The following is a 27,051-nucleotide window of genomic DNA, read 5'->3' as shown; positions in this document are numbered from 1 at the left end:
TCAGCCATCTTGGAGGCATTAATATGAGGTAGGTGTGTGTGATTGAAGAAAGTTCTTGAAGTGAAATTTAGAACTTTGCCCGGTGGGGTCAAAAAATATAAGTACAGACTTATAAATAGAGAGCTAGAGTAGGGATGTTTGTTAAGAACCAGGGAGCAGATGAGTGTCTTAACTGTGTGGAAGGAAACCCAAGAATAACCTCTTTTCCTTATATTGTGTATCTGAAATCGTATTTCTTTGGCTGTGTTGGTTATGTGTGTATCCATGTTCAAAGAAAACCCTCAGTTTCTAGCTACAGATGCTGTGGTCTTGGTGTCTGGGGGAAATAGATAAGGTAGGGGAGGTAGGCAGTTGCCAAGGCAGTTGGACAGTAATAATTTCTTTTTTGGATACATTCAATATCAGTTGAGTGAACAGCAACACTTGTAGAGGAAGGTGCCATAAGAGACAGATAAGAAACAATCAGAGAGCTAGGACAAGAACCATCTGAAAGTGGACCCTGTGATCTCAACATTGGTTAGTGTGGCTAACAGAGTTTTATGATTAACATTATCAAATGCTAAAGAGAGGTTGATGAGAAGAGAAGTGATTGTGGTGGGTTGAGGTTGTGAAGTTCGATACGTGGGCGAGGGCAGTTTCTGTACAGAGTAGCACTCTGAATCCAGTGTGAAACATAGCTGCGGCCTGTGTAGGTAAGACCGGTGGGGCGGTGGGGCCGGGTGGGGGGATTTCGACAGATGACAGCAAGGGAAAATGTATTATATATTTAATTTTCCCTCGTGGTCGTCTGTCGAATCCCCCCCAACCCAGCCGCACCGCTCTTACTTGCACGGGCCGCTGCTGGTAAATCGGAGTTACCAGCTCATGGCCAATGAGAAAGTAGGTAAGAGGATTAAAAACAAAGGGGCATATTTACAAGGATTTAAAGCCACAGTAGCGTCAATTTTGTGATGTTACAGCAGCTTTTTTTTTTATTGCTGTATTTACAAATTGCCCCAAAGTCCAGTGAGAGGCATTTTTTCAGCGTTAACGTGATTTCTTCATAGCAGCACTTCTGTTAGGTGAGTAACCAAAAATGAGATGCAAGTTAGGGGTTCCGCGTAAAAACTCCAGCAAAAAACAGAACATAATATTTACAAGAGTTTCCTTGTACAACGCAAAAAAGAAAAACTACTGCTAGAGGTAGTTTTTTTACATCAGAAATTAGGTGGTTTTAAAAATGGTGCAAACACACTTGTGGCCTCGTTTAAGAGGTTTTGGTGCAGGACAGCGCTGCAAGAAATCTTGTTGCACTGCCCAGCAACAAAACACAGGTACAAGGATGTGCCCTATCAATATGAAAGGGTGTATTCCTGTCATTTTTCCCTACGTTGGCGTACAATGACTGCTATGCGCCAACGCAGGCACCCTTGCGCCATGGTGCAAGGGTGACTGCGTTGCGGAACTGATTGATTTTGTGCAGGAAGGGACAACTTCCTGCACAAAATCAATCGATTCAGACGATTTCCTCCTTCTATGTGTGCCACAGAATGCAGCCCACATAGAAAAAGGAAAAAAAGAGGAGAAGTTAAAACATTTATCCTCGTAACCCCTCACAAACGCAACCCTTGGGGTGGAGTTAGATTCTGACTCATTTCCAGGTTTACGTTTTCTTGTAAATCTGGGAATGCTTCAGTTTCCATGGGTTTTTGGTGGGCACGCCCACAGTAACACCCATGGAACGCCCCTTTCACACAGTTTCATGCATGAACGAGACACATATTTACAAGGCCATGAAAAGCCAAGTAAAGTGGCTTTACGTGGCCTTGTAAATATGCTGTGGCACATTGCGCCACCGGAACGTCAAAAAAGTGACACGCCAGTGGTGCAAAAGTGCAGCTAGGATAAGAGAAGAACTGCTTCAATTCATCCTTGGCAAGGGCAGCAACGCCATTGGACCTCCTGCAATTGCAGCTTGGAGCACCAAGGAGACCAACACCATCCCTGTCATGTGTCACTCACCTGAACAACTGCTCCGTTCCCTTTGGATGATGACTGGACCTGATCCCCTCTAAGCACTGACCTCGGTAGACTGGAACGCCAGCAACAGGAAGCAGTAGACCAGGAACCACAGAAAGCCAGAGACTCTCCAGAGTCGTCTGCAACTGTGGAAGAAGGATAGACACACAACCAGTCAACCCTAAATTAGGTCATTTGCCATCTGAGGAGTCAGATCTGAGGGCCACCCAGATGGCCACTTCGCAGTGGAGCCATTGTCGCTGGGGGAGCATTCAAGGGAAGTGTTGGGATCCTGTCTCTGACTGCAATTACACATAGTCACCACCGCATGCAGCGCCTTCCGCATCTCTTGTATAAACTGCTCCAGATTTGGTGTGGTTTGTAGTTGTGTCAGGGGCCGCTTGCTCCTCCTACGCCTCCCACTACGACTGGCTCCGTGAATGACAGCCTGTTGCGCAGACCCTTCACTCCCTGTCCGCAGCACCTGGCGACCAGTAGATTTCAGCCAGGTACAGACCTGTTCAGCGGCGTCACAGAATCACGTGTTACCATCTGAGACCACTCACAGCACTGCCGGGAAGAGGAGGGAGCATTTGATGCCCAACTCCTGGAGGCGTCGCTTAACCACTAGAAATGACACCCCCCTCTGCCTCTGCACCCCCATGGCATAGTCATGGAAGAAAAGTACTGTGGTGTTATCCACTTCCATCTCCCCCAGCTTGCATACCTCCCTCAAGACAGTGTCATGATCCCCGTAGGAGGCAAAAGAGAAAGGGTCGAGGACTTATCTCTGGCGGCAGACTGCTTGCCAAACACTCGATGGGCCCGCTCCACAACAAAGGATGGGGAGAGTGCACCTGCTGGCAGTAGGGCACGCAACCATGTCTCAATTTATGGCACTGCAGCAGCTACTTATGCTCCCTAGGGCAGTCACACCATACCACCCACACGTTGTTCCACCGGGAGCGGCCCTCTGCCTCCTCTGCTCTTCTTTCTAGTGACTTCACACGTGCCATTAGCTGCTATATCTCCAACTCTGCGTTCCTGGTAATAGGGTGGACTTTGGCCAGTTCTTGCTCAATGTCATGTATCTTGTCAGTCAGCTTGTGATGATCTGCACATTCTAGGGTGAAGTTGACTATGATTATGTCAATGCGGCCCTCAAGGGAAGTGCACGTTTGTTCGAGGGAGGTACCTTTTTTCCCCATAGCTGTGAGTACAGAGTCTATCTTGGAGTCCAGGGTGTCTGCTGTCACATGCCCTGGCTGTCCAGCAACCCCCAGCTGCTCGGTCCACCAACACAGTGGCCAGGTTTCCACGCACCCCATAGTTGCGCTAGACTCCCAGGCTTTATGCATGACATGCGGTGCAGTGAAGTATAGTCAGCCAGTCCCTGTCCTCCAGTCAGGTGTATGCTAGCCAGGAATCTTCGTTTGGGCGACCCTGAGGGAAATCAATCAATCAATCAATCAATCAATGACTTAACATAGAGTGGCTACTCACCCGTAAGGGTCTCAAGGTGCTGGGGGAGGGGGGCTACTGGTCGGACTGGGTGGACCTGAAGAGCCAGGTCTTGAGGTCCTTCCTGAATTGGGTCAGTAACGCGGATTGCCTGAGGTGCAGGGGCAAGGTGTTCCAGGTTTCGGCGGTGAGGTAGGAGAGCAACCTTCCTCCTGTTCTGGTCTAGTGGATCCTGGCGAGGGCAAGTTGGGAGGATCGGAGTTGTCTGGCGGGTACGTGGAATGAGAGGCGGTGGTTCAGGTATGTGGGTCCTTCGTCATGTAGAGCTTTGGAGGCATGAGTGATGAGTTTGAAAGTGACTCTCTTGTTGACTGGGAGCCAGTGGAGCTGTCAGAAGAGTTGTGTGATGTGGCTGCGGCGGGGGATGTCGAGGACCAGCCTGGCTGTGGCATTTCGGATGTTCTGTAGTTTCTTGAGTTGTTTCTGGGTGACGCTGGCGCGGAGTGCGTTGCTGTAGTCGAGTCTGCTGGTGATGAGTGCGTGGGTGACCATCTTTATGGATTCTGTGGGGATCCATCCGAATGTCTTTCGAAGCAGGCGGAGCTGGTGGAAGCAGGCTGAGGAAACTGCATTGATTTGGGGGTTCATAGTGAGTGATGAGTCCAGTATGATGCAGGGTCCATCGGGATAGGGGAGATCTCAGAGTGGCAGTCCACCAGGAGTCATCCCAGGCTGAAGTTGTGGGTCCCAGTACTTTGGTCTTGTATGAGATGAGCTTGAGGTAGCTCTCTTTTATCCAGGTAGCAACAGCCTTTCTTCCACTATGGAAGTTGGTTCTGGTGGTTGTGGATTCATTGGTGAGGAAAAGGATCAGCTGGGTGTCGTCGGCATAGGAGACGATGTTGAGTCCGTGGCTTCTGCTGATGGCTGCAAGGGGGGCCATGTAGACGTTGAAGAGGGTGGAGCTCAGGGAGGAACCCTGGGGTACTCCACAGCTGATCTCTGTGGGTTCTGAGAGGAACAGTGGTAGTCTGCCTGGCTGGATCCAGCCGGTGAGGAAGGCTGGATCCAGTGCTAAGTCTTGTCACGGATGTCAGCATTGTGGAGTCTTTTGATTAGGGTGCGGTGGGAGACGGTGTCGAAGGAGGCCGAGAGGTCTAGTAGGTTGAGGGCTGTGGTCTTGCCCCGGTCGAGGAGGGAGCGGATGTCGTCTGTGGCAGCAAGGAGTGCAGTCTCTGTGCTGTGGCTGCTTCGAAAGCCGGATTGGGAGGTGTACAGGGCGTGGTTCACTTCGATGAACACAGAGATATGGGGCTTGATGGGCTTCTCTATGACCTTGGCTGGGAAGGGGAGGAGTGAGATCGGTCTGAAGTTTTTAAGGTCTGTTGGGTCTGAGGATGGCTTCTTCAGCAGGGGGTTGATCTTGGTGTGTTTCCAGTTGTCGGGGAAGGTGGCTAGTTTGATGGAGCAGTCCATGGTGTGGCAAAGCTGATGGCAGTGGTGTACAATGTGCGTGGTGAAGGAGAGATGTATTCAATGATAGTTGATCCAGGAGAGTTCGGTGGTGTGGCTGCAGTTGAAGTTCCCGCTGGCATAGAAGATGGGGTCGAGCATGTGTACAGCTGTGTGGGTCGGTGCGGTGACTATCTGCATGAGTCTGATGTTGGTGAGGGTCTTCAGAAGGGAGGTGCTGTTCTGGTCACTGGGGTGGTCCAGGTGAAATTTGAAGTCTTTGAGTAGGATATAGTCGTTGGATGCAAGAGCCTGTGGTGCGATGAGGTCTATGCTGGCGTCAGTGAAGGGGGGTCAGGGGCCAGAGGGCCTGTAGACGAGGGTGCCACGGAGGGTGGTGTTAGGGTTGGTCCGGATCTAAAAGTGGAGGTGATCCATGGTTGCCGTTGGGTCATTAGAGTGTGTGGTCAGTAGGAGTGTGCTTTTGTGGATGATGGCGATGTCTCCTCCTGCGTAGTCGGGCAGTTCTTGCGAGTTATTTTGTAGCCTTTGGGTATGGCAATGGAGATGTCCGGTCCAGAGCAGGGGTTGGTCCAGGTTTCCGTGAAGAAGGCAATGTTTGGAGAGGCGATGTCAAGGTGGTCCCAGATTTCTGTGGTGTGTTTGTGGAGGGACCGCATGTTGAGCAGGTTGCAGTTGAGCAGGTTAGGTGCGCTGTTGGTCAGCTGGGCAGCGAAAGGAGCTGAAGTGTTGGAGTGGCAGAATGTGTGGTTGCAGTTTCGGCAGTCAAAGGGTCCCAGGGTATTCTTCAGTGATGCTAGATGCAGGTGCGCAACGCCCATTGGGCTCAAAGGGCTTCAGCCCCCCCGTCGTGTGTGACAGCCCGGGCTGAGACAGCTTCCCAGGCACACACACAGCAGCACCGGAGTACTTCACAGGTCTTTTTTAAAAGACCATTTACTTGTTAATGAGGCTTTGTTGTTCCTTCACCTCTTCTTAGAGCCCCTGCATCTTCACTCTGCCGATTGCTGGAAGAATTAGCCCCCCTGAAATTTTTATTAGCCCCCCCCCTGAAATTTCACTCTAGTTGCGCCTCTGGCTAGATGGCAGATGGCATGGCACCCGGGATGAGGGCGAGGAGGGTGCTGGCGTCGTAGCAGTGGAGTGTCCAAGAGGCAGGATCCGTGGCGCTGGACACGGACAGATGCAGACGGACTTGCCTTTGGTGCACCAGTGGCACACCCGTTGTGCACTGCTGCACATTGGCTGCCACTCAGTAGTACTGCGGGGGGCTGGGCAGTTGGGAGGTGGGAAGCGCAGAAACGGGAAAGGACACTGGAGGGGGCGGGGCCACGGGGGATAGCTGTGGCAACAAGGGAGAGGACAGGGAATAACTAAGCAAATAAAAAAACAAAGCCAAAGACAGACGCGGAAAAGCAACGGAGAGGAGCAGAAAGAGGGACAGAAGCAGCTGTAAAGAGGGACAGGAGGGCAGTCAAGCAGCAGAACAGTGAAGATCTGCCAGTGAACCACCAGGGATGAGGCACATGCAGAAGCCTGTGGGTGGAGGAGGGCCTCAAACTCCTAACCTCCGGGTCAGAGGAACCAGCAGCAGCAGATGGGGGGAGCAGCTACCAGACGGTGCTGCTTTGTGGAAGGAGCAAGTCAGCCAAGGGATATTTCCCCGTACACACAAAAACGCACTAACAGGGGGCAAGGAAAGGCAGAACCATCAGGTCATCCCCTCCAACCATGGATCACCTCCACTTTTAGATCCTCCGACCTAACAGTGGCGACCAGATTCCATGCTCCTCAATGCCCCAGCAAGTAAAGGTGGATCAAGATGCCTGCCTAAGGGCCTGGGCCCGAACGGACCCCGTGCCTCAGGCACCCGCTGCCACCATCGGCCGATATCAGCAACTTGAAACAGTTAGTAGAGTCCCCCACCAGTCGTCTGCTGTGTCTTCTGCGATTTGGGTCATCCACAGCACAGGGATTGTTCAGGGCACGGTTTGCTCCACCCACAGGCACCAGGCCTGGTCACGACATGCCCTCAGACCTTTGAATGAATGAATGAATGAATTTGAATTTGTATAGTTCAATGCTACCCTGAGGCCTCCCAGCGCCGAGGACAGATGCAGATAGACACAGGCAAAGAGTCAAAGTGAATCTTTTAAGAGGTAGGTTTTCAGCAGTTTTCGAAACGCCAGCAAGTCAGGCTCCTTCCGCGGATTGGGAGAAAGGGTGTTCCAGAGGTTAGTGGCGTTGAAGGAAAAGAAGTGCCCGCCCCATCTAGTTCTTCGTATTTTCTTCGGAGTGGCAAGATAGGAGAAGCTGGAGCGAAGGTTTCTGGGAGTATGGTATGGGGTGATGAGGGAGTGAGTAATGACCAGGCCATCCTTCCAGAAGGCTCTGTGAGCCAGGCACATGGCCTTGAACTGTATCCTTGCCGTAATAGGGATCCAGTGAAGGCTCCTTAGTGCTGGTTTCGCAGATTGCCTGCGAGGAATCTGGAGGAGCAGGAGAGCAGCACAATTTGGGATCGTCTGAAGTTTATTAATAGTGAATTGGGGAACTCCCAGGTAGAGGGCATTCCCATAGTCCAGGCGAGAGAGAATGAGAGCTTGGACCACAATCCTTCTCGCCTGGAAGGGAAGGAAGGGAAGGAGGGAAAGGATCTTACGCAGCATCCTCATCAGGCCGTAGCAGGTACCTGAGAGCTTAGTGGCCTGGTAGTTGAAGCTGAGGGAACAGTCAAGCCACATCCCAAGGCTCTTGATCTGGGCTTTTGGATCTGGGGCAGGGCCGAGGCAGTCCAGCCAGAGGAGAGCAGGGTTGAAGGAGGGTGAGTTGCCAAAGAGCATGAGCTCGGTTTTGTCCCCATTGAGCTTAAGGCAAGAGAGTTCTATCCACTCGGCCACCGCCTCTAGGCAAGGACCTAGGGTGCTAGATGAACTCTCAGGGTGGTTTAGTGCCACCACGAACTGCATGTCATCTGCATAGGTGATGATCTTTATTCCGAATGGATGGACAATCTCCGCCAAGGGTCTCATATAGAGATTAAATAGCGTGGGGCTCAGGTAAGAACCCTGGGGGACCCCACAGCTGAGAGGCAACCAGTTGGACACTGCATCTCCTTCAAACACCTGGAAGAAATGATCACTGAGGAAGGACTGGAACCAAGTTAATGAAGTGCCGGTCACTCCAAGAGTCGACAGGTCAAGATGTTATGATTTACAGTGTTGAATGCGGCACTAAGATCTTGGAGGATGATTGCTGCAGTTCCTCCCTGGTCCAGTATCCTCCTCGCCTCCTCCTCTACTGCCAGAAGGGCAGTCTCAGTCCCTAGCTGAGGACGAAAGCCTGTTTGGGAGTAGTGGAGAAGATTGTTAGATTCCAAATACTCTACCAGCGTGGTATTTATGTTTCTCAAGTAGTTTACTCAGCCAGGGAAGCAGGGAGATGGGACGATAGTTAGTTAGGTTGGACTGGTCAAAGTTGGGTTTCTTTAAAAGGGCCTTCACCAGCACACATTTCCAGGCGGGGGGAACCGTACCGGAGGAGATAGACGAGTTTAAGATGTTAAGGATTACGGGGAGAATGGAATTGACGACTGAGGTGAGGGACTGTGGGGGGGGGGGGGCAGGATCAGAAGGAGAGCCCAAGATTACCTTGGGCATGATTAGATCTAGTGAGTCAGAATCCAAGAGAGGGAATTGCCCTAATGAGGACTGGAGTTCAGATTGCAGTCCTGCAATATGGGAGGCAGGGGGATCATTCCGAGAGACTGGGAAGGACATGTAGATCTTTTGAATTTTTTGGTGAAAAAACTCTGCTAGGTTGTTACACCGAGTAAGTGCCCCCTCTAATATTGGTGGTTTCTGGGGCAAGGTGGAGAGAGATTTAGCAATTCGAAAGATCTCTTTGGGTGAGTGTGCGGCTAGGTTAATTTTCTCCTCGTAGAAGGCAGTTTGGGCAGCTTTAATTCCTGACATATATAGCCTAATTGCCTCTCTATAGTCTAATTTCCTGAGCTCTAAATAATCCTGTCTCCACCTTCTTTCTAGTCTTCTGCATGCTTGTTTTAATTCTCTTAATTTAGGGGAGAACCAGGGAGCCGTCTTTGGTCTACATTTCTTGTGGGTGGATCTCTTGGGAAGGACTGAATCAAGGGAGCTTAGGATCCAGTAGTTGTAATTATCATTAGCCAGATTGGGGTTAAGGTTGGATTCGCTGGATGGTCTTGTGGCTTCCAGAACTGATGTCCATTGGTCGGTAGAAAGCTTGGACCAATTCCGTTGCAACTCCGGCAGTGTCCTGGAAGAGAAAGTGGATCCACGGATTTCCCAAGTTAGGGATCAAGAAGTGATCCGTCCAAGGGAGTAGGTTTGGGTTGCCTACTACGAGCTCATGCAAGTTACTAAAAACATGGTCGAGAAGATGAAGATGACCTTTGATGTGCGTAGAGGTAAATCCTTTCTGGGTGAGCTGAAGCGCTAAGAGATTCGTTGACAGCTCATTGGCCGCATGGTCGGAGGGGTCGTCTAGATGGATATTAAGATCCTCAAGCACAGTAAAATTAGCCGGGGCTAAGGCCAAATTAGTGACAGCAGTGGCAAGGTCAGTGAGAAATTGCCCTACGGCTCCAGGGGGGGGGGCGATTAATTAGTAGACCAGAGAAAGTGCTTGTTGGAGAAAACTCTATAGAGAAGACGAGGCTCTCGCAATCAGAAAGCGAGTCTGTAGTAATCCGACAATTGTGGTCGTCTGTCGAATCCCCCCCAACCCAGCCGCACCGCTCTTACTTGCACGGGCCGCTGCTGGTAAATCGGAGTTACCAGCTCATGGCCAATGAGAAAGTAGGTAAGAGGATTAAAAACAAAGGGGCATATTTACAAGGATTTAAAGCCACAGTAGCGTCAATTTTGTGATGTTACAGCAGCTTTTTTTTTTATTGCTGTATTTACAAATTGCCCCAAAGTCCAGTGAGAGGCATTTTTTCAGCGTTAACGTGATTTCTTCATAGCAGCACTTCTGTTAGGTGAGTAACCAAAAATGAGATGCAAGTTAGGGGTTCCGCGTAAAAACTCCAGCAAAAAACAGAACATAATATTTACAAGAGTTTCCTTGTACAACGCAAAAAAGAAAAACTACTGCTAGAGGTAGTTTTTTTACATCAGAAATTAGGTGGTTTTAAAAATGGTGCAAACACACTTGTGGCCTCGTTTAAGAGGTTTTGGTGCAGGACAGCGCTGCAAGAAATCTTGTTGCACTGCCCAGCAACAAAACACAGGTACAAGGATGTGCCCTATCAATATGAAAGGGTGTATTCCTGTCATTTTTCCCTACGTTGGCGTACAATGACTGCTATGCGCCAACGCAGGCACCCTTGCGCCATGGTGCAAGGGTGACTGCGTTGCGGAACTGATTGATTTTGTGCAGGAAGGGACAACTTCCTGCACAAAATCAATCGATTCAGACGATTTCCTCCTTCTATGTGTGCCACAGAATGCAGCCCACATAGAAAAAGGAAAAAAAGAGGAGAAGTTAAAACATTTATCCTCGTAACCCCTCACAAACGCAACCCTTGGGGTGGAGTTAGATTCTGACTCATTTCCAGGTTTACGTTTTCTTGTAAATCTGGGAATGCTTCAGTTTCCATGGGTTTTTGGTGGGCACGCCCACAGTAACACCCATGGAACGCCCCTTTCACACAGTTTCATGCATGAACGAGACACATATTTACAAGGCCATGAAAAGCCAAGTAAAGTGGCTTTACGTGGCCTTGTAAATATGCTGTGGCACATTGCGCCACCGGAACGTCAAAAAAGTGACACGCCAGTGGTGCAAAAGTGCAGCTAGGATAAGAGAAGAACTGCTTCAATTCATCCTTGGCAAGGGCAGCAACGCCATTGGACCTCCTGCAATTGCAGCTTGGAGCACCAAGGAGACCAACACCATCCCTGTCATGTGTCACTCACCTGAACAACTGCTCCGTTCCCTTTGGATGATGACTGGACCTGATCCCCTCTAAGCACTGACCTCGGTAGACTGGAACGCCAGCAACAGGAAGCAGTAGACCAGGAACCACAGAAAGCCAGAGACTCTCCAGAGTCGTCTGCAACTGTGGAAGAAGGATAGACACACAACCAGTCAACCCTAAATTAGGTCATTTGCCATCTGAGGAGTCAGATCTGAGGGCCACCCAGATGGCCACTTCGCAGTGGAGCCATTGTCGCTGGGGGAGCATTCAAGGGAAGTGTTGGGATCCTGTCTCTGACTGCAATTACACATAGTCACCACCGCATGCAGCGCCTTCCGCATCTCTTGTATAAACTGCTCCAGATTTGGTGTGGTTTGTAGTTGTGTCAGGGGCCGCTTGCTCCTCCTACGCCTCCCACTACGACTGGCTCCGTGAATGACAGCCTGTTGCGCAGACCCTTCACTCCCTGTCCGCAGCACCTGGCGACCAGTAGATTTCAGCCAGGTACAGACCTGTTCAGCGGCGTCACAGAATCACGTGTTACCATCTGAGACCACTCACAGCACTGCCGGGAAGAGGAGGGAGCATTTGATGCCCAACTCCTGGAGGCGTCGCTTAACCACTAGAAATGACACCCCCCTCTGCCTCTGCACCCCCATGGCATAGTCATGGAAGAAAAGTACTGTGGTGTTATCCACTTCCATCTCCCCCAGCTTGCATACCTCCCTCAAGACAGTGTCATGATCCCCGTAGGAGGCAAAAGAGAAAGGGTCGAGGACTTATCTCTGGCGGCAGACTGCTTGCCAAACACTCGATGGGCCCGCTCCACAACAAAGGATGGGGAGAGTGCACCTGCTGGCAGTAGGGCACGCAACCATGTCTCAATTTATGGCACTGCAGCAGCTACTTATGCTCCCTAGGGCAGTCACACCATACCACCCACACGTTGTTCCACCGGGAGCGGCCCTCTGCCTCCTCTGCTCTTCTTTCTAGTGACTTCACACGTGCCATTAGCTGCTATATCTCCAACTCTGCGTTCCTGGTAATAGGGTGGACTTTGGCCAGTTCTTGCTCAATGTCATGTATCTTGTCAGTCAGCTTGTGATGATCTGCACATTCTAGGGTGAAGTTGACTATGATTATGTCAATGCGGCCCTCAAGGGAAGTGCACGTTTGTTCGAGGGAGGTACCTTTTTTCCCCATAGCTGTGAGTACAGAGTCTATCTTGGAGTCCAGGGTGTCTGCTGTCACATGCCCTGGCTGTCCAGCAACCCCCAGCTGCTCGGTCCACCAACACAGTGGCCAGGTTTCCACGCACCCCATAGTTGCGCTAGACTCCCAGGCTTTATGCATGACATGCGGTGCAGTGAAGTATAGTCAGCCAGTCCCTGTCCTCCAGTCAGGTGTATGCTAGCCAGGAATCTTCGTTTGGGCGACCCTGAGGGAAATCAATCAATCAATCAATCAATCAATGACTTAACATAGAGTGGCTACTCACCCGTAAGGGTCTCAAGGTGCTGGGGGAGGGGGGCTACTGGTCGGACTGGGTGGACCTGAAGAGCCAGGTCTTGAGGTCCTTCCTGAATTGGGTCAGTAACGCGGATTGCCTGAGGTGCAGGGGCAAGGTGTTCCAGGTTTCGGCGGTGAGGTAGGAGAGCAACCTTCCTCCTGTTCTGGTCTAGTGGATCCTGGCGAGGGCAAGTTGGGAGGATCGGAGTTGTCTGGCGGGTACGTGGAATGAGAGGCGGTGGTTCAGGTATGTGGGTCCTTCGTCATGTAGAGCTTTGGAGGCATGAGTGATGAGTTTGAAAGTGACTCTCTTGTTGACTGGGAGCCAGTGGAGCTGTCAGAAGAGTTGTGTGATGTGGCTGCGGCGGGGGATGTCGAGGACCAGCCTGGCTGTGGCATTTCGGATGTTCTGTAGTTTCTTGAGTTGTTTCTGGGTGACGCTGGCGCGGAGTGCGTTGCTGTAGTCGAGTCTGCTGGTGATGAGTGCGTGGGTGACCATCTTTATGGATTCTGTGGGGATCCATCCGAATGTCTTTCGAAGCAGGCGGAGCTGGTGGAAGCAGGCTGAGGAAACTGCATTGATTTGGGGGTTCATAGTGAGTGATGAGTCCAGTATGATGCAGGGTCCATCGGGATAGGGGAGATCTCAGAGTGGCAGTCCACCAGGAGTCATCCCAGGCTGAAGTTGTGGGTCCCAGTACTTTGGTCTTGTATGAGATGAGCTTGAGGTAGCTCTCTTTTATCCAGGTAGCAACAGCCTTTCTTCCACTATGGAAGTTGGTTCTGGTGGTTGTGGATTCATTGGTGAGGAAAAGGATCAGCTGGGTGTCGTCGGCATAGGAGACGATGTTGAGTCCGTGGCTTCTGCTGATGGCTGCAAGGGGGGCCATGTAGACGTTGAAGAGGGTGGAGCTCAGGGAGGAACCCTGGGGTACTCCACAGCTGATCTCTGTGGGTTCTGAGAGGAACAGTGGTAGTCTGCCTGGCTGGATCCAGCCGGTGAGGAAGGCTGGATCCAGTGCTAAGTCTTGTCACGGATGTCAGCATTGTGGAGTCTTTTGATTAGGGTGCGGTGGGAGACGGTGTCGAAGGAGGCCGAGAGGTCTAGTAGGTTGAGGGCTGTGGTCTTGCCCCGGTCGAGGAGGGAGCGGATGTCGTCTGTGGCAGCAAGGAGTGCAGTCTCTGTGCTGTGGCTGCTTCGAAAGCCGGATTGGGAGGTGTACAGGGCGTGGTTCACTTCGATGAACACAGAGATATGGGGCTTGATGGGCTTCTCTATGACCTTGGCTGGGAAGGGGAGGAGTGAGATCGGTCTGAAGTTTTTAAGGTCTGTTGGGTCTGAGGATGGCTTCTTCAGCAGGGGGTTGATCTTGGTGTGTTTCCAGTTGTCGGGGAAGGTGGCTAGTTTGATGGAGCAGTCCATGGTGTGGCAAAGCTGATGGCAGTGGTGTACAATGTGCGTGGTGAAGGAGAGATGTATTCAATGATAGTTGATCCAGGAGAGTTCGGTGGTGTGGCTGCAGTTGAAGTTCCCGCTGGCATAGAAGATGGGGTCGAGCATGTGTACAGCTGTGTGGGTCGGTGCGGTGACTATCTGCATGAGTCTGATGTTGGTGAGGGTCTTCAGAAGGGAGGTGCTGTTCTGGTCACTGGGGTGGTCCAGGTGAAATTTGAAGTCTTTGAGTAGGATATAGTCGTTGGATGCAAGAGCCTGTGGTGCGATGAGGTCTATGCTGGCGTCAGTGAAGGGGGGTCAGGGGCCAGAGGGCCTGTAGACGAGGGTGCCACGGAGGGTGGTGTTAGGGTTGGTCCGGATCTAAAAGTGGAGGTGATCCATGGTTGCCGTTGGGTCATTAGAGTGTGTGGTCAGTAGGAGTGTGCTTTTGTGGATGATGGCGATGTCTCCTCCTGCGTAGTCGGGCAGTTCTTGCGAGTTATTTTGTAGCCTTTGGGTATGGCAATGGAGATGTCCGGTCCAGAGCAGGGGTTGGTCCAGGTTTCCGTGAAGAAGGCAATGTTTGGAGAGGCGATGTCAAGGTGGTCCCAGATTTCTGTGGTGTGTTTGTGGAGGGACCGCATGTTGAGCAGGTTGCAGTTGAGCAGGTTAGGTGCGCTGTTGGTCAGCTGGGCAGCGAAAGGAGCTGAAGTGTTGGAGTGGCAGAATGTGTGGTTGCAGTTTCGGCAGTCAAAGGGTCCCAGGGTATTCTTCAGTGATGCTAGATGCAGGTGCGCAACGCCCATTGGGCTCAAAGGGCTTCAGCCCCCCCGTCGTGTGTGACAGCCCGGGCTGAGACAGCTTCCCAGGCACACACACAGCAGCACCGGAGTACTTCACAGGTCTTTTTTAAAAGACCATTTACTTGTTAATGAGGCTTTGTTGTTCCTTCACCTCTTCTTAGAGCCCCTGCATCTTCACTCTGCCGATTGCTGGAAGAATTAGCCCCCCTGAAATTTTTATTAGCCCCCCCCCTGAAATTTCACTCTAGTTGCGCCTCTGGCTAGATGGCAGATGGCATGGCACCCGGGATGAGGGCGAGGAGGGTGCTGGCGTCGTAGCAGTGGAGTGTCCAAGAGGCAGGATCCGTGGCGCTGGACACGGACAGATGCAGACGGACTTGCCTTTGGTGCACCAGTGGCACACCCGTTGTGCACTGCTGCACATTGGCTGCCACTCAGTAGTACTGCGGGGGGCTGGGCAGTTGGGAGGTGGGAAGCGCAGAAACGGGAAAGGACACTGGAGGGGGCGGGGCCACGGGGGATAGCTGTGGCAACAAGGGAGAGGACAGGGAATAACTAAGCAAATAAAAAAACAAAGCCAAAGACAGACGCGGAAAAGCAACGGAGAGGAGCAGAAAGAGGGACAGAAGCAGCTGTAAAGAGGGACAGGAGGGCAGTCAAGCAGCAGAACAGTGAAGATCTGCCAGTGAACCACCAGGGATGAGGCACATGCAGAAGCCTGTGGGTGGAGGAGGGCCTCAAACTCCTAACCTCCGGGTCAGAGGAACCAGCAGCAGCAGATGGGGGGAGCAGCTACCAGACGGTGCTGCTTTGTGGAAGGAGCAAGTCAGCCAAGGGATATTTCCCCGTACACACAAAAACGCACTAACAGGGGGCAAGGAAAGGCAGAACCATCAGGTCATCCCCTCCAACCATGGATCACCTCCACTTTTAGATCCTCCGACCTAACAGTGGCGACCAGATTCCATGCTCCTCAATGCCCCAGCAAGTAAAGGTGGATCAAGATGCCTGCCTAAGGGCCTGGGCCCGAACGGACCCCGTGCCTCAGGCACCCGCTGCCACCATCGGCCGATATCAGCAACTTGAAACAGTTAGTAGAGTCCCCCACCAGTCGTCTGCTGTGTCTTCTGCGATTTGGGTCATCCACAGCACAGGGATTGTTCAGGGCACGGTTTGCTCCACCCACAGGCACCAGGCCTGGTCACGACATGCCCTCAGACCTTTGAATGAATGAATGAATGAATTTGAATTTGTATAGTTCAATGCTACCCTGAGGCCTCCCAGCGCCGAGGACAGATGCAGATAGACACAGGCAAAGAGTCAAAGTGAATCTTTTAAGAGGTAGGTTTTCAGCAGTTTTCGAAACGCCAGCAAGTCAGGCTCCTTCCGCGGATTGGGAGAAAGGGTGTTCCAGAGGTTAGTGGCGTTGAAGGAAAAGAAGTGCCCGCCCCATCTAGTTCTTCGTATTTTCTTCGGAGTGGCAAGATAGGAGAAGCTGGAGCGAAGGTTTCTGGGAGTATGGTATGGGGTGATGAGGGAGTGAGTAATGACCAGGCCATCCTTCCAGAAGGCTCTGTGAGCCAGGCACATGGCCTTGAACTGTATCCTTGCCGTAATAGGGATCCAGTGAAGGCTCCTTAGTGCTGGTTTCGCAGATTGCCTGCGAGGAATCTGGAGGAGCAGGAGAGCAGCACAATTTGGGATCGTCTGAAGTTTATTAATAGTGAATTGGGGAACTCCCAGGTAGAGGGCATTCCCATAGTCCAGGCGAGAGAGAATGAGAGCTTGGACCACAATCCTTCTCGCCTGGAAGGGAAGGAAGGGAAGGAGGGAAAGGATCTTACGCAGCATCCTCATCAGGCCGTAGCAGGTACCTGAGAGCTTAGTGGCCTGGTAGTTGAAGCTGAGGGAACAGTCAAGCCACATCCCAAGGCTCTTGATCTGGGCTTTTGGATCTGGGGCAGGGCCGAGGCAGTCCAGCCAGAGGAGAGCAGGGTTGAAGGAGGGTGAGTTGCCAAAGAGCATGAGCTCGGTTTTGTCCCCATTGAGCTTAAGGCAAGAGAGTTCTATCCACTCGGCCACCGCCTCTAGGCAAGGACCTAGGGTGCTAGATGAACTCTCAGGGTGGTTTAGTGCCACCACGAACTGCATGTCATCTGCATAGGTGATGATCTTTATTCCGAATGGATGGACAATCTCCGCCAAGGGTCTCATATAGAGATTAAATAGCGTGGGGCTCAGGTAAGAACCCTGGGGGACCCCACAGCTGAGAGGCAACCAGTTGGACACTGCATCTCCTTCAAACACCTGGAAGAAATGATCACTGAGGAAGGACTGGAACCAAGTTAATGAAGTGCCGGTCACTCCAAGAGTCGACAGGTCAAGATGTTATGATTTACAGTGTTGAATGCGGCACTAAGATCTTGGAGGATGATTGCTGCAGTTCCTCCCTGGTCCAGTATCCTCCTCGCCTCCTCCTCTACTGCCAGAAGGGCAGTCTCAGTCCCTAGCTGAGGACGAAAGCCTGTTTGGGAGTAGTGGAGAAGATTGTTAGATTCCAAATACTCTACCAGCGTGGTATTTATGTTTCTCAAGTAGTTTACTCAGCCAGGGAAGCAGGGAGATGGGACGATAGTTAGTTAGGTTGGACTGGTCAAAGTTGGGTTTCTTTAAAAGGGCCTTCACCAGCACACATTTCCAGGCGGGGGGAACCGTACCGGAGGAGATAGACGAGTTTAAGATGTTAAGGATTACGGGGAGAATGGAATTGACGACTGAGGTGAGGGACTGTGGGGGGGGGGGGCAGGATCAGAAGGAGAGCCCAAGATTACCTTGGGCATGATTAGATCTAGTGAGTCAGAATCCAAGAGAGGGAATTGCCCTAATGAGGACTGGAGTTCAGATTGCAGTCCTGCAATATGGGAGGCAGGGGGATCATTCCGAGAGACTGGGAAGGACATGTAGATCTTTTGAATTTTTTGGTGAAAAAACTCTGCTAGGTTGTTACACCGAGTAAGTGCCCCCTCTAATATTGGTGGTTTCTGGGGCAAGGTGGAGAGAGATTTAGCAATTCGAAAGATCTCTTTGGGTGAGTGTGCGGCTAGGTTAATTTTCTCCTCGTAGAAGGCAGTTTGGGCAGCTTTAATTCCTGACATATATAGCCTAATTGCCTCTCTATAGTCTAATTTCCTGAGCTCTAAATAATCCTGTCTCCACCTTCTTTCTAGTCTTCTGCATGCTTGTTTTAATTCTCTTAATTTAGGGGAGAACCAGGGAGCCGTCTTTGGTCTACATTTCTTGTGGGTGGATCTCTTGGGAAGGACTGAATCAAGGGAGCTTAGGATCCAGTAGTTGTAATTATCATTAGCCAGATTGGGGTTAAGGTTGGATTCGCTGGATGGTCTTGTGGCTTCCAGAACTGATGTCCATTGGTCGGTAGAAAGCTTGGACCAATTCCGTTGCAACTCCGGCAGTGTCCTGGAAGAGAAAGTGGATCCACGGATTTCCCAAGTTAGGGATCAAGAAGTGATCCGTCCAAGGGAGTAGGTTTGGGTTGCCTACTACGAGCTCATGCAAGTTACTAAAAACATGGTCGAGAAGATGAAGATGACCTTTGATGTGCGTAGAGGTAAATCCTTTCTGGGTGAGCTGAAGCGCTAAGAGATTCGTTGACAGCTCATTGGCCGCATGGTCGGAGGGGTCGTCTAGATGGATATTAAGATCCTCAAGCACAGTAAAATTAGCCGGGGCTAAGGCCAAATTAGTGACAGCAGTGGCAAGGTCAGTGAGAAATTGCCCTACGGCTCCAGGGGGGGGGGCGATTAATTAGTAGACCAGAGAAAGTGCTTGTTGGAGAAAACTCTATAGAGAAGACGAGGCTCTCGCAATCAGAAAGCGAGTCTGTAGTAATCCGACAATTGTAGGTTTCTTTCAAAATGATGGCTAAGGCCCCTCCTCTGCCAATCTTGCGATCAGCCTTGAGTATTAAATAACCCGCGGGAAGGGTTTGAACAAGGACAGGAGCGATCTGCAGTTTAATCCTTAAGGGCGGTGGGGTAGTGGCAGAGATAGCAATTTTGTTATATGGCCGAAAGGTGAAGTAGCAGTGAGGACAGTGGGGAGGCCTATTAGCAACGTTCATAGAGTGTAAACAGTTTACGTTAGGATCCCTTCTCAGCCCGTGCAGTGTTTGGGGGCTATAGACTATGGTATTTCCAGAGAAATCGGCTGGGGTTGTGGCCCCTGGTCCCTGCCGGGCATAGACGGGCGCAGACGGGCTTGCCATTGGCGCGCATTTGGCACGCCAGCGGCGCGTCCGCTGCGCAACAGGCAAGACATGCTGGTTGAATAGTTTCTGAACACACAAGAGCACTAACCCCCCCGTCTCCGCCCCCAACCAAAGCGGAAAGGAGTATGGAGACTGCCTGCACCCTCCACAACAACGGAAAAAACCTGAGGTGGACCGGGGTGCGGGCGGAAGCGCTAACGTGTGCTGTCAGGGAGCGAGGTTCAAGGTAAGTGCAGAAGGGCTTCAGGTGTAATGGCAAAGATAAAAACAGGTTAAAACGAGTTCCACACAATGTTTTTTTAAAGTACAACAGGATGTGCCCAACAAGTTTGCTTCAGCATAAGCCAGCTACCTGCGCGTGTCCGCTGCGCGACGGGCAAGGCATGCTGGTTAAATAGTTGGTTTTACACTCCCTGTCCCACCATCTCCTCACTTGGACATCGACACCGGGGCTCAATCCGCCGTTCTCTCTCAGAATCTGTGTCTCAGCCAGCAGGAGCCTCAACAAGCTGGATTTCAGAAGCCTGGGTAAAGCAGTCACCGCCAAGTCCTCTGGGGAACCTCCCAATGCAGGTGATGCAACAGGGCCTTCATAGGCGCAAATTTGCAGCGCACCCACCACACAAGTTCAGCGAACCCAGGGTCCTCACCCTCAACAGCGTCTGCCCAGTGCCACCTCCTCCTGCCTGTGATGCAGAGAGGCGCAGACCACCATCGGCAATCTCGTCTGTGCACCCGAGTGTAGTGGTGGTGCATGTTATGTAGACCTCACCACGTCGGTACGCAAGAGCGCCTCTACAGATCACAGTTCCAAGGGGCACCAGGCGGTCTTCTCACACAGGTCACCATGCGACCTGCCAGACTTCACTATCAAGTAAGGGCGATCGCCGATGCCTCATTGTATACCTTCGCGAACCACAGGCTAGGGCCCGAAACAGCCCACCTCCACCGTCAGGCTGCAGTAACTCCACAGCACCAGCGCCTCCTACACTGAGTCTCAGACGCAGGCCCAGTGTTGCCTCCAAGCCCCGGGGACTGTCTGCACTTCCGGGCATCAGCCCCATTGGTGTCGCAAGGATGGTGCAATGAAAAGTGCTGCATCACTGTTTTTCACCAGCGATGTGCCACTTTTCATACATGAGCCCCTGATTCTGCATTTCCTCTTCCACTTGGACTCTGGCTGGTCATCCTGGCTGTTGGGGGTTCCGGGGTTGTTGACCTGTGCTGAACTTGGTCCTGGCTACTCCATTCTGCATTCTGGTGTTTTTTTCTTTTCTTAGAGGTGTATTTGCCAGCTCTTTATGTCTCTAGAGGCTGAAAAGTGAAATGGACTGACTGACGTGGTTTTTTGCTGCTAATTGGCCGTCTGCCACTTTTTTCACGCAAGTGTCAACATTTTTATCGCTGTGACTCTAGAGTTAGTGCCACTAGCTGATCCTAACGCTATGTGATGACGTATTGTAAATACGTCGCAAACATGGCGATGGATTACGGCGATAGACAGAGGTAAAATAAATTGCTGCTAAGCAACATCAAAACCGCTCAGTGGCAATTCTCGTAAATATACCCTTAAGAGTTATAGACCTGCAGAGAAGAATGGAAATGGAGAGAATGGACAAAAGTTAGCTGGTGATGCAGGGTCATTACATAAAGGGTAGACCCAAAAGTGCTGGGACCTGAGTATTCAATGTTACAGGAAAAGGTGGTCCCAGTTTACAATCTTTAAAGACCAAAAACGATTTCTCACACTATACACAAAGAAATTATACAATGGATTTCTGAGAGATGTTGTTTAATCACATCCTCATTCCAGCAAACATATGAAAAAACTTTTTGTTACACATAAACGTTGTGCCCGGAAAGGGGGTGTAGTGGGGAAGGTAAGTGATTTAGTGAGGAATAAAGTTGTGTAGACAGTTCAAAGGGTTTGGTGTAGTCACATAATTGACAGTTGACATCCCAAAGGCATATCATTTATCACATAGAAACTTGGACAGTTGTTAACCATGTCCATACAGTAAAACACAGTAGCAATGATCTGTTGTTCATGGGTTGGCAAAAGTACAAAAGTCGACGTTTTGACCCCCGTGCAGCGTAGGTTGAGTTCCACCTTTCTATGGGGTCTTCCTCAGGACTAGGACGAGTGAAAGGAGTGAAATGGGGCACCTAGAGTAAATGAAAATAGTATAAATGGTCGAAATCCCACACAGTGAGGCAAAGGCTAAAGGGCATAAAGCTCCGAAAATTTACCAGAGAGGTAGAGGGCGAGGAAGAGGTGGTTACCGTGGCCGCAGAAATGATACAACGTTTTCTGATTCATCAAACAGCACGGACAGTGAGAACGAACAAGGCGGCCCAAGCACAAGCTACGGATACCAAGGAGTTTGGAACCAACCTCAAGGTACTTTTTCTTTTTTAGGGGAAGGACAATGGTGACCACTGAGAGGTCGAGGTGGCAATTGGCAGAGAGGACCACCACGAGGACAGCACCCGTCCAACACAAACTGGGAGAGGGGACGAGACAAGACCCAGAAGCAAGTGTACTTCCCACCAGAGAGCCACGGGGAAATAGTCACGTGCCGGAAAGTCTACAGGTGGTAAAGAGACAGCCCAACCCAGTAGTCAACATCTCTTCCTATGTTCTGAAAGATGACGAGGTCAACATTCTCAGCAAGGGTTTGTCTTTTGTGCCCACTGCACAACCCAATCACTTTGCTATAAAGATTGAACTTATGAAGTTCTTTCGCAAGATTAGACTAAGATATATCTTCAGGAATAGTTCACCATCCGTAACCACATCACATACAGGACTACGAGTCCCCTCTACTTTCATCCCTCCATCTAATTCAATGACCAATCAGATTCTGGCATATGAGCATACCGTGCTTAAAGATGTGTCTAAGACACTCAAAGTATATAAACACACCACGATTAACGTGACCAGAAAAGAAAGTGAAGCCCTCATGACACTGAAGAACAACAAAGATATAGTGATTAAGCCCGCAGATAAGGGGGGAGCGATTGTGGTGCAAGATACTGAGAAGTATAAATTGGAGATCCTCAACCAACTGGGTGATGGTGTGAGCTACCAGAAACTACGAATCGATCTTTCCAAGGATCTGGCACTTGAGATCCTCACCCTGATGAAGGAAGGGAAAGAGCAAGGTTTTCTGAGTAAGCACGAGTTTCAGTACTTGAACCAGAGTGACCCTCGGATGCCCACAATATATACTTTGCCCAAAATTCATTAGAACATGCAGACCCCACCGGGGAGACCGATCGTGTCTGGATGTGGCTCAATTCTGGAACCACTCTGTAGATACATCGATATCTTCTTGAAACCAATTGCCGAAACAACTGAAACATACCTAAGAGACACACTCCAGACCATTAACCTGGTTGATGGTCATTCCTTTGACAATGAGAAACAACTACTAGTGACATGTGACATCATATCACTGTATACCAGCATTCTGCAGAGGGCAGCCCTTGATGTGATCCAGCAAGCTTTAGACCGACGCCCAGCACCGATTGCAGTACCTACCAATTTTATCATTGCTTTACTTTTCATCGACCATAATGAAGAATTGTTTTCTTTTTCAAGGAAATTTTTATCTCCAGACCAAGGGCGTCGCGATGGAAGCAGCCTTCGCGCCGGACCTAGCTATCATTTTTATGAATGATTTTGAACATAAGTATGTTCTGAATGCGACCAATCCCTACCACAACCGGGTCACGACGGCGACGCTACATCAACGATGTGCTGATGCTCTGGAGTATGTATAGATCGTGTCTTATTTCGGGACGGAAGAGTGATGCTTCCTTGTTCCCTATTTTTCCTTTAGATTGTATGCCCTTGTGCGAACAATAGTGCGCCTAACACTGTTCAGGTATTGAGCTGCAGTTTTTTACCCCTTGTCTTGTATTACCGCTCGCCGCATTGTTTGCTTAACTCTCTTACGTATTAATATACTCCCATCTTCTTTTTTAGATTTCCTGATTTAATGACCAGTTTTGTTAATTAAACGGCATCGGTGGAGGGAACCTATAGTTCCTCCTTTTGTAAGTAATGAATGATGTATTCAATTGCACGAGATAAAACCTTGCTCCAACGCTGGAAATTGTATAGGTCCGTTATATGTGGTACTTTTTAATTTACTGGCCACTCACACAACACTTTATTTTTCAGGTGCTGCTAGTGCGCTCTCTGTGTTCCGGATCCTATGTGCCGAATTACTCCTCATCTCAGCCCTGTATGTAGGGCTGCTCTCTGGTAAATCTTCGGAGCTTTATGCCCTTTAGCCTTTGCCTCACTGTGTGGGATTTCGCCCATTTATACTATTTTCATTTACTCTCGGTGCCCCATTTCACTCCTTTCACTCGTCCTAATCCTGAGGAAGACCCCATAGTAAGGTGGAACTCAACCTACGCTGCACGGGGGTCGAAACGTCGACTTTTGTACTTTTGCCAACCCACGAACAACAGATCATTGCTACTGTGTTTTACTGTATGGGCATGGTTAACAACTGTCCAAGTTTCTATGTGATAAATGATATGCCTTTGGGATGTCAACTGTCAATTATGTGACTACACCAAACCCTTTGAACTGTCTACACAACTTTACTCCTCACTAAATCACTTACCTTCCCCACTACTCCCCCTTTCCGGGCACAACATTTATGTTTAACAAAACGTTTTTTCAAATGTTTGCTGGAATGAGGATGTGATTAAACGACATCTCTCAGAAATCCATTGTATAATTTCTTTGTGTATAGTGTGAGAAATCGTTTTTGGTCTTTAAAGATTGTATACTGGGACCACCTTTTCCTGTAACGGTGATGCAGGGTCAGCAATAGATTTTAATGAGTAGTGCAGTGGCAGCTGCACAGATTGGGGGTGGCAGGGTGGAGGGCGAGTGGGAGAGGAGGCAAATTAAAAATAAATAAATTTACCTCCTCACTGCGTCTTGCCGTGTCTCTCCACCGTCATCACTCCCGGCACAGGAAGAGGAACAGAGCACCCTGGATCCCCTAAGCCGATCACAGCGCTGCATTGCAACATTGTGATTGGTCTGAGCGCTGTGGTCAGGCGCTCAGGCAGGGAGTGGGAGCCTAGGCATGTTCTCCACCCAGACTTTAATGCAGCCTGGAAGGAGATCATGCAAAGTGTTCATATACTGTTTGGCCGGCTCAAGACAGCCAGCTAAACATTCATGCACACTTACCTAGTGCCACCCCTGCTCTGAGTGCAGAGCAGCCCAGCCTGCAATGCAGCTGCAGCAGGAACAAATAAAAGATAATAACAAGTTATTATCATTTTGTTTCCTTTTTCACACTGCTGCAAAGCAGTGGGGTGATGCTCCTCCGCCTTAGTGGAGGAGCCGCCTCTGGAGTAGTGTCAGGATATGAAGTAGGAAGGGTTGTTGACTGAGTTGAAAGAGTGATTAAATAGTAACGGCACACAACACAGTGCCACACAGGTTTCGATGTTTGGTTGCTGAAGGTGTCAGATGTTGCAAAAAATGGGTTGGCAGCTTGGGTGAAAGGAGATGGAGAGCATGGTAGAGAGTATTACAAGTGTTGGAGAAAAGTAGGATGAAGCTGGAAGGTGAGAGAGAAGCCTGGAAAGGATTGTTCTGATGTTTGAAATCTTAGAATACAAGTAGGCGTTTGTGACAGGTGTGTGAGGGGGGACGTAGTGTTAATAGTGTGGGCAAGTCTATGGAAGTGTGATCGTAGAGAGAGAAGTCTTGATAGTAATAGAGCTTTGCTTATGTGAGGTGGATGTGAAGGTATTCATGGCATTCTTGGAGGCCTCAAGATTTTTGATATTTGGATCAAGAATTCTGTCTTTGCCCTGTACCATTTGAAACCAATCATGACCCCTCGCTCTGGTCAGAGTCACGCTTTAACCAACACAAGGCCTTATCATGATTTTCGTGATCCATGTTAAGGTTTACCTACTTCATCTACAATGGTCACAAGGGTATTTCAATCTCATCTGCCTTATCCTCAACTATTTTTTAACCACAATCTTCATGTATTACTGCTCAAATTCCTATGATCTGGCTACATGCTGCATGACATGCTATACAAATACACTAAAATAAATACATGAAATCAATAAATGTTACCCACGTTAAAAAAGACTCCACAGCCGATCACACTATGCGTGGGAAATTTCAAATATTTTTGGTGGTGCAAATACATTGGCAATTATTTTTCACCACTTGGTAACCCAAGGGGGGGGTACCTACCTTCATTCAGGAACTCCCGCTTACCGTTGCATTATTACTTCTGTCCATAGATAAACACATCAAATGACCCCAAGATTTCACACTTGATTAACCAGAATTGTCTATCCAGAGCATTGAATTACAGAGGAACCTCAAACAACATTGTTGTTTTCATAGTCTCCCTGTATAAGTCTTCTTGCACAGACAGCCACACCATGGGATCGATTCCGATGTCGTTCGGAAGGGCTCCGTATCAGATTCGGGTTTGCCAAACACGATCCGGAGCCCTTGTTTCCGACCTAATCGGTCACACATCTGAACGACCAAGTACGATGCCTGGAAACTGTTAGGGCTGTCCAAATCAGTTCCGAAAGCCATTCGGGCAGGTCGTGTCTTTCGGAGCCAAATCGTCTATGGACTCGGTTTCCGAACGAGTGAGTACGATGACTGATTCGGACAGCTGTACCCAATCGGTTTCTCCTTAATGAAGCGGCTGCAGAAATCTGTCTTTGGGGCCTGTAGCAGGCCCCACTTCACCCGGGGCCTTCCGAATTGGTCCTGTGGGGGTACCCAAGGGACCCCCCTTTCCAACCATGCACAGTGTGGCAGGCACCATGGGGTGCCCACCACAGGGTGCACGATTTTCCCCAACCACTCCTTTCTTCAATGCGAGCCTGTGTTCTTGTTCGGAACACAGGCTCCCATTGAAGTCAATGGGAGTCCGACCAAAACGTATCCAGAAGCATCTGGATGCATTGTACTCGCTCGGTCGGGCTCTCCTGATCCGAGTCGTCCAGAAAGCATTCCAGAACCGATTCGGTCAGAATGCTTTCTGAACGAGATCCGAATCGGGCCCCATGTTGTGAGCACCTTGCTCAAAAAAGATCAAAATAATCAGACAGGTGTTCGAATTATATTACCCTGTGTTTGTTGTTCCCACAATAATTCGAGCCATCGTGTTGCTGTTAAAATAAATAATGCAAAAAGAACAATTGATGGACAGAATGCCGAACGATGTCATACATTCACCCCAGTACAGAGATCTGGGCCTAAATCCATCGTTTTTTTTGCTCACCATGTCATTCCAGTTTGGACCCAGCCATATGCAAATCAGTCTTGACCCTGCGCCCAATGGGAACAGTCCAGCCCGAACTGCTAGGGATTTCACCCATTTATACCATTTTCATTTACTCTCGTGCCCCATTTCACTCCTTTCACTCGTCCTAATCCTGAGGAAGACCCCATAGTAAGGTGGAACTCAACCTACACTGCACGGGAGTCGAAACGTCGACTTTTGTACTTTTGCCAACCCACGAACAACAGATCATTGCTACTGTGTTTTACTGTATGGGCATGGTTAACAACTGTCCAAGTTTTTATGTGATAAATGATATGCCTTTGGGATGTCAACTGTCAATTATGTGACTACACCAAACCCTTTGAACTGTCTACACAACTTTATTCCTCACTAAATCACTTACCTTCCCCACTACTCCCCCTTTCAGGGCACAATGTTTATGTTTAACAAAAAGTTTTTTCATATGTTTGCTGGAATGAGGATGTGATTAAACAAAATCTCTCAGAAATCTATTGTATAATTTCTTTGTGTATAGTGTGAGAAATCGTTTTTGGTCTTTAAAGATTGTATACTGGGACCACCTTTTCCTGTAACGGTGATGCAGGGTCAGCAATGGATTTTAATGAGTAGTGCAGTGGCAGCTGCACAGATTGGGGGTGGCAGGGTGGAGGGCGAGTGGGAGAGGAGGCAAATTAAAAATAAATAAACTTACCTCCTCACTGCGTCTTGCCGTGTCTCTCCACCGTCATCACTCCCGGCACAGGAAGAGGAACAGAGCACCCTGGATCCCCTAAGCCGATCACAGCGCT

This window comes from Triturus cristatus, chromosome 5_2 (assembly GCF_964204655.1).
Source record: "Triturus cristatus chromosome 5_2, aTriCri1.1, whole genome shotgun sequence".
NCBI lineage: Eukaryota > Metazoa > Chordata > Amphibia > Caudata > Salamandridae > Triturus > Triturus cristatus.
This window is presented reverse-complemented; position numbering follows the sequence as displayed.